Here is a 14,947-nt window from a genome sequence, read left to right as displayed (position 1 = left end):
CTCAAGTTTTTTGTTTTTGTTTTGTTTTGTTTTGTTTTGTTTTTTGGTCCTCAAGTTTTAGAAATTGTTTCCAAGTGATGTTGTTGATCAGGAGTGAAGCAAGTGTACCTGAGCTGTTGCCTTGCATACAAGGCCATGACAAAATGAGGACCACTGAGGCATGAAGTAGGAAGACCTGGTCCCATTCAGGGCTCAGTCACCCCTAAGATCTTGAATATGTTGAGCCAAAATGGAAAGTCAGCAGAAGCTCCACCAAAGGCCAGGCAATGTGTGGGCCAGGAGGGACCAGCACAGGTGTCAAACAAACATTCTAGAAGACTTGGAAGGGGAGTGAACAGGCAAGTCAGCAACCTGCATCTCTGTAAACAGTGAGGATTGAGTTAGAACTGCATTTCTGTGTGCATGAGTGAGTCTCCCAGGGAGTTTGCTAAAATGCAAGCTCTGACTCAGAAGATCTGAGATGAGACTTGAAGATCTGCAGGTCCAATATGTTCCAGATGGTGCTGATGCCGTGGGCACACTGATCAGTGAGAGATTTCAGCCTATGAACCAAGCCAGTTCCTCATATGGGGAATCATCTGATGCCTGTGGTGTAGAGGAGATCATTCTGCTAATCCTAGTAAATGGAGACAAGAGGGTTGGATTTACACAGCATAGTTTATCTATGACATTTAACCCTCAAAGCCAGCTGCACCTGTTGGGGCTGACAGTTATACCTGAGGGGGTTCAGGCTCCAGCATCCCAGAAATCTCAGCCGTGACCCTAGAAGAATTCCCTGCAGAGCCACAAGGAGCTGGAACATACTCTTCCTACTTGTTCAAGAACTCAAATGCCAGCAGAATTGCAATATGCTTCAATTTAAAAAAAAAAAAAAAAGGCAAGAAAGAAAACAAATCTCAAAACTCTATTACCTTCTGCCATAAACTTTGTTCTAGAATGTAATATTGTGCGCCCTGACTGCAAACTAAGTCTGAAGTTCACTGCTGCAGATTCTATCAGGAGGGAAGGAGGCTCTCAGGTCTAACAGGAGTTTGTGTTTGCAGAGTCTGTGCATGTGCACAGCCATGACCTCTGCACATGTGACTGATGCACCCTCACCCCATCCACACACACCTGGGTCTTAGACACTGACACCGGACACACTTTGGTTGATGTTTGCATTATTTTAGCACCGATCATATGGATTGGGTTTTTCATGTTTCACCTTCAGCTTCTTGAATGATGCTTGAAATAGTCCATTTCTTCTCAATAAGACTTCAGAATCTTAGCGAGTTCTGGACTTTGGATTTAACGAATGAACTCATACGAGGATAATAAAAATGAAATCTCCCATTTATCAAGCACCTGCTATATATATTCCAGGCACGGGCTTTAGAAATACGTTCCATCATCATTAAAATTCCACCAGCTGTGGGTATTATGCCTATTTTATAGATGAACTATTTATAGATTATTTATAGATTTTGATTTTATAAAAGAGAAACCGAGGCCAGGCACAGGGTGGGCACTGGGTTTTGCGTGTTCAGTCAAGTGTGAATTACCCCAAGTTGTTCTACTGGTGTCCAGTGAAGCAGAGTATCGGCGGCTCTTTCTAAGCGCTAGTGCTTTTTCCTTCAGCCTCTTTCCAGCACCCCTGCCCTGCTGTGGAGACAGAGCCAGGCCAGAGTGCCCAGGGGCTTACCACCAAGTGGGAGGGGACATCTGGCCCGCATCCCAGTCTCTAAGTGACCTTCCATATCCGAGGCTGCTCTCTGCTCTCTCGGGGGTCTGGGCGAAGGGCAGGGGGAGAGGCAAGGGTTAACAGGGCAGCAGATTCTGTTTAATGCGGGATGTCTCTTCCTGCTCTTCGTCTCCAGGCTGGCTTCCATGGCGACTTCATTAGCAGCAAGCTGCTAATTAAATTTCATATTTATGGTCAGAAAATAAAATCATTGGACCTTTTTGAAATAGGATTTTATGAGTTTTGGCTCTGGCAGCTGAGTCAGCAGTCAAGGGCCTACACTATTTAGAACTACGGTTTCAAGGCGGAGATAAATAAAACAAATAACACAGAGGAAGAGTTTGAATCCATCGTCCTTGGGCGGGCCTGAACGCATTTTGGGCCTTGGCAGGACGGGCCAGGGCCTCGGGGGTGCGGCTGGTACACCAGAGTGCCAGTCCACCTGGGGCGTGTTTTGTGTCCAGGGTCTCCCAGCCCCCATGAGGCTGCTGTTTTTATTACAGGGCCGGATGTTTTGCGTTGGGTTTTTTTTTTTTTCCTTCTTCTTGCCATATTAGAGAAATCTTTCTTCACCTACTACTCAGGCTTAAACTTCACTGGGTGTGTGTGCAGGAAGCTCTTGGATGCCACTTCCTTTCACGTGTCACTTAGCGCCTGCTGCCTCCCCCGGAGGGGTCAGGGCACCTTCACTAACTCCTCGGTGGCTGCTGGTGAGAATTCAGCTGCTTCTGCCCTTGCCTGCCTGGCACCCTTCATCTGCATCCTTTGGAAGTCTGGTGGGCATCGCTTCATCCAGTCCAGAGAAGAATTCTTAATTAAGTACGTTCTTGTCCCCCTGGTGGGGACGTAAAGACTTGAAGGGCATCTGGCCCCGCCCTGCCACTTGGTCGGACACCCTTTCCGCTGAAGTCCCTTTGGGACTGAGCAGCTTCACTCAGCCTGGTGCTGGTAGGTTTATCTCCACTTAGAAGGATTTGTTTTCTCCATGGGAAGAAGAAAAATGTGAAATGATGGAAAGACCAGTGTGCAGAGGTAAAGAAGACCAGGGGTGGGCCCTGGTGTCCAGACCCTCTTCTGCAACATGGAGGGTAAAGCGCCCTCCGCCACAGGGCAGCCATGGGGAAGGCGACCTGCGGGAATGCCCACGAAGGGCCAGCTGAGTCTGCATGTAGCAGGCACCGGGCCACTCATGGATAGTTTTCCTTCAGCGAGGACTCCATGCCACCTATTGGTACTTGGATTGGCTACCTGGGAATTCACTGTGTGGGAGGCTGAAATGATGCCAGAGACCCCTCCTGGCTCTGAAACCCACTACCTTGTGCTCTGACCATCAACGATGGAGGCTTCACCATGGTGCTTCCTTTCCATGGATTTGCTGGGGAGTCAGGGAGTCGTCACTCCGTGGACAGTGTCCCAATGCTGCCCGCAGCAGACCAGGTAGAGGGAGGCCCTGTGGGAGACATGGGAGCACGCCTTTGATCCCACACAGAGCCAGACCATAAACCCTCCCGCAGCTGCCCGTGTGTTGTGGCCCCAGAATTCATGTGTGGAGGCCCCAAGCCCCGATGGAGTAGTTTGGAGGTGAGGTAGTTAGGGTTAGATGCGGTCGTGAGGGTGGGGCCCTGGTGATGGGGTTAGGGGTCTTATAGGGAAAGGAAGAGATGGCACAGCTGTCTTTATGAGCACACATCAACGAGAGTCCAGGTGAGGACACCATGGGAGGGCGGCCACCCGGGAACCAGACACCGAACCTGCCAGCACCTTGACCCTCCCAGTCTGCAGAACCATGAGAAATGAGTTGTTTAAGCCCCTGGGTCTGAGGGATTTTGTTGTAGCGACAGGAGCAGACCAAGACTCTGTGCAACCTCAGGCAAATCCCACGACTTCTCCAAGCCTCGGCTTTCTGGGTAGCGGCCGCTGCCACACGGGACTGCTGGCCAACTAAAGGGTTTGCAGTGGAGCAGCACTTCCCTTCCATGGTGTTCGGGTAGGGCCCAGCTTTCAGAATCCGAGCACAGGAACCCAGAAGAATAAAGATCAGCTTTCCCTAGGAGGTTCTCCTGGAGCTCCTCCCTGCCCAGGGAGGGGGACGTGCTGACCTTCTTCCTGCTCGTTTCCACTCGCACAACAGTTAGGACCAGGAGATGCCAAAACCCCTTCCTGACCTCAGGACCGACACTGGCCTTCTGAGCAGAGCCAGGCAGGGGCACCCTGATGGGAGAACATGCAGTGCCCAGGCCCCGAGCGCTGGTCACCTGCAGGTGCTGGGCTCACATTCTCCAGACGTCACGTCTTCATCCTCACACCCCCAGTGAGGCTGGCACTGTCATGGTCCCCATGCGACAGCGGAGAACCCGGGGGCTCAGAGGATGCCCTGCAGCCCGGCCGCACCCGCCATGCCCAGAGGTTGCCCTGAATGAGCGCGTCCGCAGGCCCCCTGACCTTTGGCTTCTGCTTGGCTGTGACGGATGCAACGCAAAGGGAGGACACGAGGTCAGGCAGTGAGTTCTGAGGGGTGGCCATGCCCCTGTCCTGAGGGCCAGGCTCCACCAGGCAGCCCTCCCGGTGTCTCCGTCCAGCTCCCCCGTCTCTCTCTCCAGCCCCCCGGTCTCTCCCTCCAGCCCCCAAGTCGAGCAAGAGCTCCTGAGGTGTTGCAGGGCTCTTCCCTCCCTGAAGCTGCCATAACAGATTACCAGGAACCAGTTAAACAAAGCAAAGTCTAGAGGCCAGAAGTCAGAAATCAAGGTGAGAGCAGGGCAAGGCCGCGCTTCCTCGGAGACTCCAGGGAAGGATGCTCGCATGCCTCTTGCAGGTGCGGGTGGCTCTGCTGTTCCTCGGCCTGCAGCCACCCCCACCCCTGCTTCCACAGCCACATGGCCATCTTTCCTCTGTGTCTGTGTGTGTCACTGGATTCAGGGACACCCTATTCCAGGGAGACCTCGACTTAGGTGCATCTGCAAAGATTCTCTTACCACGTACGGTCATGCTCTCAAGAGGGGCACACTGTCCAACCCAGGACACATGGCAGGGGGGCATCAACGTGAGAGGACCAGGTAGAGAAACAGGCAGGAGTCACAAGCGTGGGCCGGCAACAGCGGTGGGACAATGTCACCACTCTGCAAGCAGAAGGCCTGCCCCAAGGAACCCCACTCCCGGAGCGCTCATGGACATGTGGCAGAGCCAGGACTCTCACCTGCTCCGCCAAGAGGACAGGATGCCAAGGCCACTTTGGAAAACAGGGTGGCAGTTTCTTACAGAGTTGAGCAGACACCCGCCACATGACCCAACAATTCTAATCCTAGGTATTTATCCCAAGCAAATGACAACACATGTCCGAGTAACAATGTGTCCGAGAATGTCCCCAACAAGTGAACTTGGGACACAACTCATACATCCACCAACAGGCAAACAGACAAACTGTGGGACACAAGCTCGGTATTGAGGACCGAGCCCGTGGCACACACCACAGATGCACACACCCTGAGGAGCTGAGCGGAACAAGCCAGGCCCTACACACTGCTTACTGTGCTTTTCCACTTTTTTATGGCAGAAATCCCAGTACTGGTTGCGGCTGGGGGTGGGGACCCAGCACGGAAAGGGCCATGAAGGAACTTTCTAGGGTGCTGGCCATGCTCCACTTGTTAATTGGCCATAAGGGTGTCTTCTTCTCAAAATTCATTGAACTGTATACTTAAGATGCGTGCAGCTCACTGACTTTAGTGCAATATTTTGGCAAAGGGGAAAAGGAACAGTCCTTTCTCTGTCGATCCATACAGGCTGGGACATAGGAGTGAGGCTGAAGTGGATCTGGCTCCGCCGCCCCTGTAGGGACCTGTTAGTCCCGGGGAAGCCAGGTGGAGGGAGGAGGGGAGGGGAGCTTCTAGGAAGGGGGCAGGGCCAACTTTTATGAATCACTGGCGGGGTGTGTGTGTGTGTGTGTGTGTGTGTGTGTGTGTGTGTGTGCATGCGCATCACCTGGATCTATCCACCCACAGCTTCCGCTGCCCTCATTTCCCCCAGAGGACACAGACCTCTGCTCCCCCAGGAGAATGGGGTGATCAGAGGCCTGCGGGCAGCCCGCAGGATAGGAAGGCAAAGAAGACACAGGTAGTCAGAGAGGAGCTGCGTCAGTGGCCGGCTGTGGATGCCAGGATGTCTAGAGGACAAAAGAGTAGGATGGTGTGTTTGGCTCTGGGCAGCTCGGTGTGAGGCTTGTGGAAGCATCTTTCCTGGAATGTTCCAGGCTCCATCCACACTTCCTCCTCAGTATAGTTCACAGTCAGGAGACCGTGGTTCCTGGGCAAGGTCTGGCACAGGGGCAGGCGCCAGCAGGAGGACAGAGTGCGAATGATGCCAGTCTCCTGCCCGCCCCTCCCTCCACTTCTGCACCCCAGTGACAGATGTGGCCCTACCTGCCAGAGAGAGCATAGTAGCTTCTCCAGCCTACCCCCTCTGTGGAAAGTCACCCACAGACTCTGCTCAGAACAAAAATAAAAAGGGAAGTATGGCAGCCCCCTCCCCCAGCCTCCACCTCTGCCCCTGCTAAAAATAGAGGCGGCCTCAGAGGGGGCTGTTGTGTGGGCTTCCGGGGAGGTCGCTGCTCCCTGCAGCATCAGCATTTTCTGGGGGCCTGGCAGGCAATGCGCTGGAGGAGAGGGAGTTTGAGGGGACCACACAGAGACCCCCCCAAAGGCAAACCCAGGACCGAGCTAGTTTGCAAAGATGTGAGTATATTTTTCCTACTGCCCATCCTTTTGCTCGGAGGCACGTGGGCACTGAGCTAGTGAAGCCATCTCTCCTTGGGGGGCGGGGGGTTCTGCAGCAGGCTGGGGCTCCTGCATAACCCCCGATCCCTCCACCTCATCCCTCTTGCTCTCATCCACACCGTGTGTTTAATGACTTCATGCACGTTCCTTTTTGTTTCTTAATTTCTTAAACAATACAGTAGACTCTCAGCAGCTGGTGCTGGGGCAACTATTTTATGCTGTCACTTTGATTGCACAGAGCATGGAATGCAGCCCAGAGAAGGCCCTCGATAAATGCCTGATCGATTTGGACCAGAACGCTGTCATTTTTATGTGCTGGTGGGTTTTGGGTTTTTTTTTTTTTTTTTTTTAACTTTCTTCCGGGGATGGAGCAGAGGGCGGAGGAGTGGGTGTGAGTGCCCAGAATGTGCTCTGGTGGGGCAGAGAGGTGCTGGGGCCCTTGCCCTCTGGGGATAACCGCCCTCCCTGGGAGCACCCTGCAGCCTCTTGGAGCTTAAGTAAGGTAGCATATGCAAAGAAAGTAGCCTGTTTCTAAAGATCCTTCAGAGAACCCAAGGCCCAGCCCCTGCCCAGAGGCAACAGGGAGGGAGAGATACACGCTGGAGCCAGAGCCAGGTGGGAGACCTTGGATCATAACACAGGCAGAAAAGGCACAGCGGGCTGTGAATGACTTTTCTAGGAAGCAGAAGGGTCAGGGCTGGAGGGGAAGTAACTGCATTTCCTACTGAAATGCTTCAGGAATCCATTAAGTCCTGCGGAGCCAAAACTTTTGCAGCCCCTGCCTGGGCTCTTAATGCTTATTAGAGACAGCGTTGAATGACGTCATTGGAAGAAGCCAGCAGGGTCTGAGGCATCCTTGAAAATGCCAGAACATGGAATTCCGGGGGTGTCTCAGAGTCACGTAGAGCATAGGGTCGGTCGGTGGAGGAGCCTCCGGGCCTGCAGAGGAAGGTCCCCCTGGCTGGCAACGCACCCAGGGAGCACCAGGCGGTGGCCTTCAAGCCTGGCTTTACACGCAGACTCCTTCCCAGCTCCCCAAACATGGGCAAAGAAAGGATCACAACAGCAGTGGGTTCCCCCATCCCCTGCTAACAACACTTGCTCCCGACAGCCTCCAGTCCAAACAGATCTGCGGTGTCGGGGTGCAGATTTGACGGGAGTCTTATTTAATTATAGGTGATCGAGTCATTTGACACAAGCCAAAAAAAAAAAAAAACCGACTTTCCGGTTTGCATCTGATTTTATGAGCTTTCATTTTCACGCGAGAAGCTGGAGATTATCTCTGAGCGTAGAGATCCCCACATTCCTGCTCCTGTTGCTCTCAGAGACTGGGGAGAGTGTTTGCATCCCACTGTGTAGGAACCTAGAGCAGCAGAAAAACGTGGCCTACAGCGGCTGGCGCCTGCGGGGCGGGATGGGGTGGGGTGTAAAAGTGAAAAGAAACACCCACCAGCTCCAGCCCCGACAGATTCATTTAAAGACACTCTTACCTAATAGATCATTAAAAAGGAGAGATTTATGACAGAACTCTCTCCTTAACAAGGAAAATCGAAGTGTTTTGAGATGTTCTGCGACGTTCTCGTCCCGTCCTCCCACCCCTTATCATGCACAGATGGGTGGAAAATGTGAGTCTCTGTGTTTTCATGTTTCCAGCTGCCTGGGGGCTTCAACACAGGTGAGCCGGCCTATGGGAAATCACTCAAGTTCAGGGGCTGCTCGCCAGTGGTCTTGGAGGTTCCAGGAGGAGGAAGGACATGACTGTCCCTTCCTGGACAGACCCCCAGCCAGCGCCCACTAGCACCCGCCTCCCTCCCTCCCTATGCTATGCACCTGTGGGTGCTAAATAAAACTGTGAGTTCCTGTTCCCTTTTCTCTGCCCTGGTCCTGCCTTCAAACCCGCACCCCGTGGGCCTTGGCCGCCTCTGCCTCCCTGGGGTCTTTCCTGCACTCAGCAGCCCCTGCAGACTCACTCCTGATTCCCACAGCTGCATGGACCCGGGGCCAGCCGCCGCCAGGGCGCTGCAGGGAGGAGCACGCGTGCTGGCCTCACTGGTGGACCCAGCCCCGCGCCTGCAGGTCCCCTCCCCCACCTCCACTTCTCTCATTTCTTCATCGGAGTGGATGATGCCTTCCCAGCAGGGCCCCAGCACGTCGTGTGTGCTCAAGAAATTATAGCTGTTTTTATTTATTTGATCTGATCTGATTGATGGAGGTGAAATTCATGTAGCACCTACCCCCCTTTTATTATTATTATTTTTAAAGCTTTTATTTATTTGTTCATGAGAGACAGAGAGAAAGAGACAGAGAGAGAGAGGCAGAGACACAGGCAGAGGGAGAAGCAGGCTCCATGCCAGGAGCCCGATGCGGGACTCGATCCCGGGTCTCCAGGATCAGGCCCTGGACTGAAGGCGGCGTTAAACTGCTGAGCCACCCAGGCTGCCCTCCACCCACCCCCCCTTTTAAAGTGAACCATTCTGTGGCATTCAGCACACACCTCATGTTGCACACCACTGCCTCTACCTAGCTCGAAGCATTTCCAACACCCCCCAAAATAAAACCTCATCTACGTAAGCAGCCAGCCCTCTGTCCCTGCCAGCCCCCAGCCCTTGGCAGCCACGCACCTGCTCTCTGTGTCCCTCTTCTGGACATTGCCCATAAATGGAATCACACAACACATGGCCCTTTCGAGTGTGTGATCTCTTTCGTTTGTATCAAGTTTTCAAGGTTTGCCCGTGTTGTAGCGAGGATCAGCCCTCGGTCCCATTTCGTGGGTGAATCATATTCCACTGTACAAACGTCTTCATTTCTGGAGTCATTGGCTTTGAGGGTTCGAGGCTGCTGCCGGGACCGGGAAGAGAAGCGGGGCACAGGGAGGTGGCGGAGGGGAACCTTGCTTGGCGCCACAATGCTGCAAAGGCCTGGAGCTAGCCGTGAGGGTCGCTGCCCACTGCCCTCACCCCCCCCCCATCACAGTCTGTATGGACTGAACCCCAAGGAGGCCCACAGAGGGCGTGCTGGAGGGGAGCCTCTCCGGCCAGCCTTCCCGAGCGGCCGTTGGCTCTGCTCCTGAGTACATTATCACAATTAATTACAGCCAGCCCTTGATTCTCGGAGGTAATAAGGGACCAGAATAACACAGAGCTAATTGAAATGTGGGGCTGCAGGGGCTGTGGAAAGGAGGGGCCCCATTCCGTGGGGGAGCTGTTTATTTTGCAGTTAATTATGAGTGAAGAGACCCTTCCTGGGTGCTTTCCTCCTTCTCTCTCTGCCTCCCAGAAACCTGACGTTTAACTGGACGCACAAACCTATTTTGCTCCCAACATAGTGGATGCTCAATTAATGCATTTTAACTAACTTACCCCCACCCCTTGCCGTCTCTCGGCAAAATGCCCCAGGACAGAAAATCTGACTGGTTTGAATTTCACTTCTGCACCTGCCCGGTCTCACCTGGAAACGCTCCTTGTTACAGTAAGTAACAAGGGTGCCGGATGTAGGCGCCGTGCTTGATTCTGCCCAAAATGTCTGCAATACGTGTTGACATTAAGAGACACACAGAAGGAGAAGAACAGGACGAATCAGGCATCTGGAACCCCCACAAACTGGGTCATTGGTCCCAGAAGGATCAGGAGGCAGAGGTTTGCCCCGGAGTCCTTTCTGAGCGAGTGTGCTGAGTGGTGAGACCCCACTCTTATTTTGCTGCCCAGTTGAAGCTAACAAGCACTGACGCGTCCTACAGCTTTCCATCACCAGAGTCTTGATTGTCCCTTTCTTCCCGGGAAGCGTGAGCCCGGTTTAGCGTAATCCTAGATTAGGTGACTGACGCCCTCAGCGTGGCACACTCAGTTACCTCCTTTGCAGAGAGTGGATTTTCCAGCTCTACCGCACTACAGCCGCCTTTCCTTAGACTCTGCCCACCTTCGCCCCTGCTGTCGTTGTGGCTTTTGTCACTGAGCCATTCTGTCCTGTCCTCTGACATGGAATGAGGACCCAGGGCATGTCAGACACCCACAGTACAAGGGGCGTTGCGCTCCGCTTGGTCCAGGAACGTGTCCTCTGAAGGTCAGCTGGTGACCTCCACGATGAGGGACTAAAGCCCTCAGTGGACTCCTGAAAGTGCTGGCTGCTACTGGGTTATCAATGTGCAAAGAATTACGATTGCAAACCGAGCTGATCTCCCGCACACCAGTGCCTAGAAAGAGCTATTCTTGATGACGCAGAAGGCCCTTCAGACTCGGGGTGGGGCAGTGCACCCGGAAGGGGCACTCTGCAAAGAGAGATTGCTGCCCCAATATTGATGCCGTGTTTGGGAACGCCAGCAGACGAAAGAGCCCCAACCGACAGAATGTAGGACCAGCGGGCTTTTCTGCAGCTCACCCGGTCAGCTTGGTTTGTGACAAGATAGCTCTTCCCTGGTCAGAAATTGGAGAGCCGGGGATTCTAGACTTCTAATCCATGACTGATTGAGAGGCTGAGATAGATTGGTGCTTAGATCCGAATTGCAGGCACAGCAAAACAGGCGGGGTGCAAATGAAGGGCATGTGATCCCATCAGCAGGCTGTCAGGGCGAAAACCCTCACCAAGCCTGCGGACATAGCGGTCTTCCCCGCCGAAGGGAGCAAACTACACCAAGGAAACGAGAGCCAGCGCTTATGCATTGGAAATCAATCATTTTATAAATATTAAACGCCCATTTGTGTAAGATCCTGGCTGGGCCACGGGGTGTACTGGGGTCCCTTTTCAGAAGCTGTAAGCAGCATGGTGGACATAAAGAGCTGCTAACAACACCGGGTGGGTGAGATGCCAACCCGACGCCCAGACAAAAGAGTTGAAGACAAATCTTTTACGTTTTCGTCTAAGTTCTGTTTGGCGTGGAGGTGATTACACAGGACGTCCGGCAGAGACCTGGTTTCCAACTCCAGTTTGCCACTGGCTTCTGATGCGCTGGATTAAGTGATATTGATTATGTGTCTACCGCGTGCACAGCAGCAACCCTAAGATGTTAGAGCTGCTTGTCCAATTCTACAGACCAAGAAATGGGGGCTCAGAGAGGGTAAGCCACATGCCTAAATCCACACAGCAGCAAATGGCAGAACTGGAATTCAGACCCAGGATGCTCACCTCAGGACCGTGTCCTTTGCAGTAGCACACACAGTGATACCTCCTTATGCAAAGAGTTTTTTTGGCTCGACTCTTTTTAATTTGAGTGGAATTCCTGTGATTCTTTGCCCACGGCCCCTGTCTTCTCTGAGGGGCGATGTCACTTCACACTAACAAGCAAGCGCACTTTAACCTCTCCCGGACAGGCTCCACACCTTCCTTGCGTGTGGGTGCCCTGCAAGTGGAACCCCAGCCACCCAGCTCTGTGGGTCTACAGCGAAGAAGTCTGCAGAGACCGCGCATCTAGCAAAGCTACTCTCTCTTGGCCCTTAAAGCCCCTCCCTCTGTCCTTTCTTCTGCTGCCTGCAAAACTGCCCGGGGAGCTGATATAGGAGAAAGTAGAGCTCTGACCTCAAGCCTCGAACACCTCAGGGTAAAAATAAGAAAGTCTGAGGTCCACGTAACACACCAGTCTGCTGCTTCCTGCCCCAGTGTTTCCACCAGACCCAGAGGCCTTTAGAGAAGAAGTCTCTGGGAGTCCCTGCAGCCCCACGAAAGCCAGAGCCTCACATCTCTTAGGGGCTGCCCTCCTCCATCAGAGGGGACTCCCTGATTTCACTTGGTGTATGCTCAGACCGTGGTAGAAGCATCAATAAGAGCTAGAGGCAGAGACAGCCCACCCCCAGCACTACCTCTCTGCTTCCACAGTAGGAAACCTGAAATCTGCATTCTTCTAGATACCAGTCTGCTCCCTGATTGAAGTCATCGGCAGAGTTATTTTCAAACATGTGGGAACATGTTCAGAAGTGTCACTGATTTGCCAGTTCTCATGATATTTCACAAAACAGACAGCCCCATGGCCACAAATGCATTTTCAGTTGTTTACCACATGGATTCGGACTATGTTTTCGGTGGGCCTCATAAATGCAGAAGAGAGAGCCCAGTGCTCCTTGCTGCTGGGGCCTCAAAGGATGCTCTGAGGCTGCGGGCCAGCCCTGGGCCCTGGAGATAAGTCCATCTGAGCGGCAGAGTGGCCCAGCAGCCCCTTCTACATTCCCCCTGTTAGATCCCCGCGCTGCGCCTCTGAGCTGCATTCTCTGGGCCCAGGCTCACCTGCCAGTACAGCCTCCTGCAGCCTCCCTGGCCTTCCTCCTTCCTCTTTGTCCCCAGCCCAGCTCCCTCCCTACCTCTTGTTCCAATGAACCCAGATGCTTCCTCACCTCCAGCCCCACCCCCTCTGCCATCCTAACCTGGGCTTGTGCTCCCCCCTCCCCGGGGTTGCAGTGCCAGCCACAGGACACCAGGAGGAGGTAAAGGGGAAAGATTTAAGGCCTGGATGTGGCTCCCACAGAACCTTCCAGGCTTGTTCCTGGCTGCTGTTCAAGTAAGGCTCTTACCTGATGACACTAGTGACCTTTTCCATGAAATGCAAGGGCCGAGCCTTTTCACTCAGAAGATTCTCACCCCACACACTCACACGCCAGCCCCAGGTGCAGGATTCTGCTTGTTAAGGGTCCACTTTGGGGCTGTGCCTTTCCTATGGCCAATTTCTTCCAAACCACCTCCTCGTTCCCCAAATCAAAAAGTAACTCATGGTTTCCTTCCACTTCTCTTGTAATTCTGCTAGAATTACATCTCCCTAAGATTCCTGCACCAGAATGCACACTCTGTGTCCCACTTTTGGGTAGTGGAAACCCCAAGCGTCAAGGTCAGACTCTGGGAGGAGACCTGTTTGATCACTTGCTGGGCAGCCCTATGGAGGGAGAGCACCCTGCGTGCCGGCAGTGTGCTGCAGACTCACAAATGAGCACAATACAAGCCCTCTCAAGGAATCACAGCAGGCGTGCAAATGAGCAATGGCAAAACCGGATGGAAAGCACAGGAACGTGGATACTTTCCACAGCAGGGACCTAGGTTCCATGGGGAGAGGTCCAGCAGGGTGGCCACCACATACTGCCAGCTGTCACCAAGTCCTTCTTGGCTAGCCGACTACGGAATACAGTGCTGCAACAATGGAATGTTCTTATCATAATACCTTGGGTCAATTAGAACTGTTGCTTCAGCAAATCTTTATTGAAAATCCACCACACGTTAGCACAACTGCAAACCCGATCTTGGCATGAAGTCTTCAGAGGGGGACCGTGGACTCTCCCAAGTTTCTCCCAACCCAAATAACAAAAGAGGAGCCAAACAATCAAGAGTATGCTAATGGAAAAGAATTGCACACCCAGATGAAGCAAAGGGTCCATCTTTGAAAGTACAAAGCACTCCTGAACTGGAATCAACTGGTGGTCTCTGTGACATAACAGACCCCGTGGCAATGACGGTGTGCTGACCAGGCTTCTAAGGCCAGCGCAGGACAGAGCTGTATGTCATTATCACAAGGCCAAGGCTCCCCTGCTGGCCAGCCCCCGTAGCAAGACAACACTTCACGGATTTGGCCAAGTGGTCCAGCCGTGGCTCCCGGACCATGGGAGCTGTCAGTTTGCCGTGTGCACGGCTCTGGAATCCAGATGGAGCGAATGCTCATAAAGAGCCAATGTGATAAATTGATATGCATTTCAGGACAATTTAAATCTGTCATTTCTAATTGTGCTTTTTTCTAAAGCTTCTCTGCAGTCATGGTAGAAAAGCAAGAGCTGGAAGGGAGAAGTATCCTTTGGTAATGCAAGAGGTGTGTGCCCTTCCAAAGTTCTTTGCTGCCGTGCCCGTGGGAAGCTGCCATAGAAGCCGGGATGTGTGACAGGCCTGGGGCTGGTGGAGGGCTTAACGCTTGCCACGCCCCTGGTCTCACTTCAGTTGATGTGCCTTGCTCCCCACTGCCCCCCAACGCTGACCTCTACTGATGCTTCCACCCTTCCTAAAAGATACCAGGTTGAGATATTTTTATCCCACAGAAACCATTGGCCTTTTGCCCAGGTCACCTGAAAATCAGTGAGTGGAGTGCCTTGAGGAGCTCCAGGTACGGTTACAGGTGGCCTGGTCCTTGAGGAGACGGTTGGGGAGGGGTTGGGGGTGCTCTGGGTTGACAAACAGGTGGTGCCTAGGATGCTTGGCTGTCGGGGGAGCTGGGGCGGGTGGGGAGGGGAGGGTGGGCTCCTGTAGAAGAATGAGGGCTGAATGAGAGAGGAGAGATTCCCATGGACGTGGCAGAGGCTGGAAACATGAAAATGAGGGGCACAGTTTGGGATCTGAGGCAGGACCGCAGCAGGCAGGTGAGATAAACTGCCCTGCTCTTGCGCTGCAAGCCAGGAATGTCATCTGTTTGTTCCATTTCCTGGGCTGTGCCTTAGCTCCTGTCCATCTGCCGACCCCTTGGGGGACACTCTACATGGGCAGTACTCAGTCCTTACTGATCTCTTGC

At 53.2% G+C, this 14,947-nt stretch overlaps 1 protein-coding gene across 5 annotated transcripts in view; it reads left to right on the top strand.

Moving 5' to 3' along the window:
* Positions 1-14,947, top strand: part of CARD11 (caspase recruitment domain family member 11) — a 114,093-nt gene that overhangs the window by 49,855 nt on the left and 49,291 nt on the right. The window contains exon 1 of one of the 5 annotated variants that reach the window (XM_077907631.1): positions 6,331-6,444. The exons of 3 other annotated variants lie outside the window; for them this stretch is intronic. The gene's annotated coding sequence lies outside the window, so the exon portion shown is untranslated. Of the gene's footprint in view, positions 1-6,330; positions 6,445-13,657; positions 14,258-14,947 lie in introns of those variants that run through there. One more of the 5 variants, XM_077907632.1, reaches the window with a different exon arrangement.

Source organism: Canis aureus, chromosome 8 (assembly GCF_053574225.1).
Source record: "Canis aureus isolate CA01 chromosome 8, VMU_Caureus_v.1.0, whole genome shotgun sequence".
NCBI lineage: Eukaryota > Metazoa > Chordata > Mammalia > Carnivora > Canidae > Canis > Canis aureus.
The sequence above is the reverse complement of the archived record's forward strand: the minus strand, read 5'-3'. Positions and strand labels throughout refer to the sequence as shown.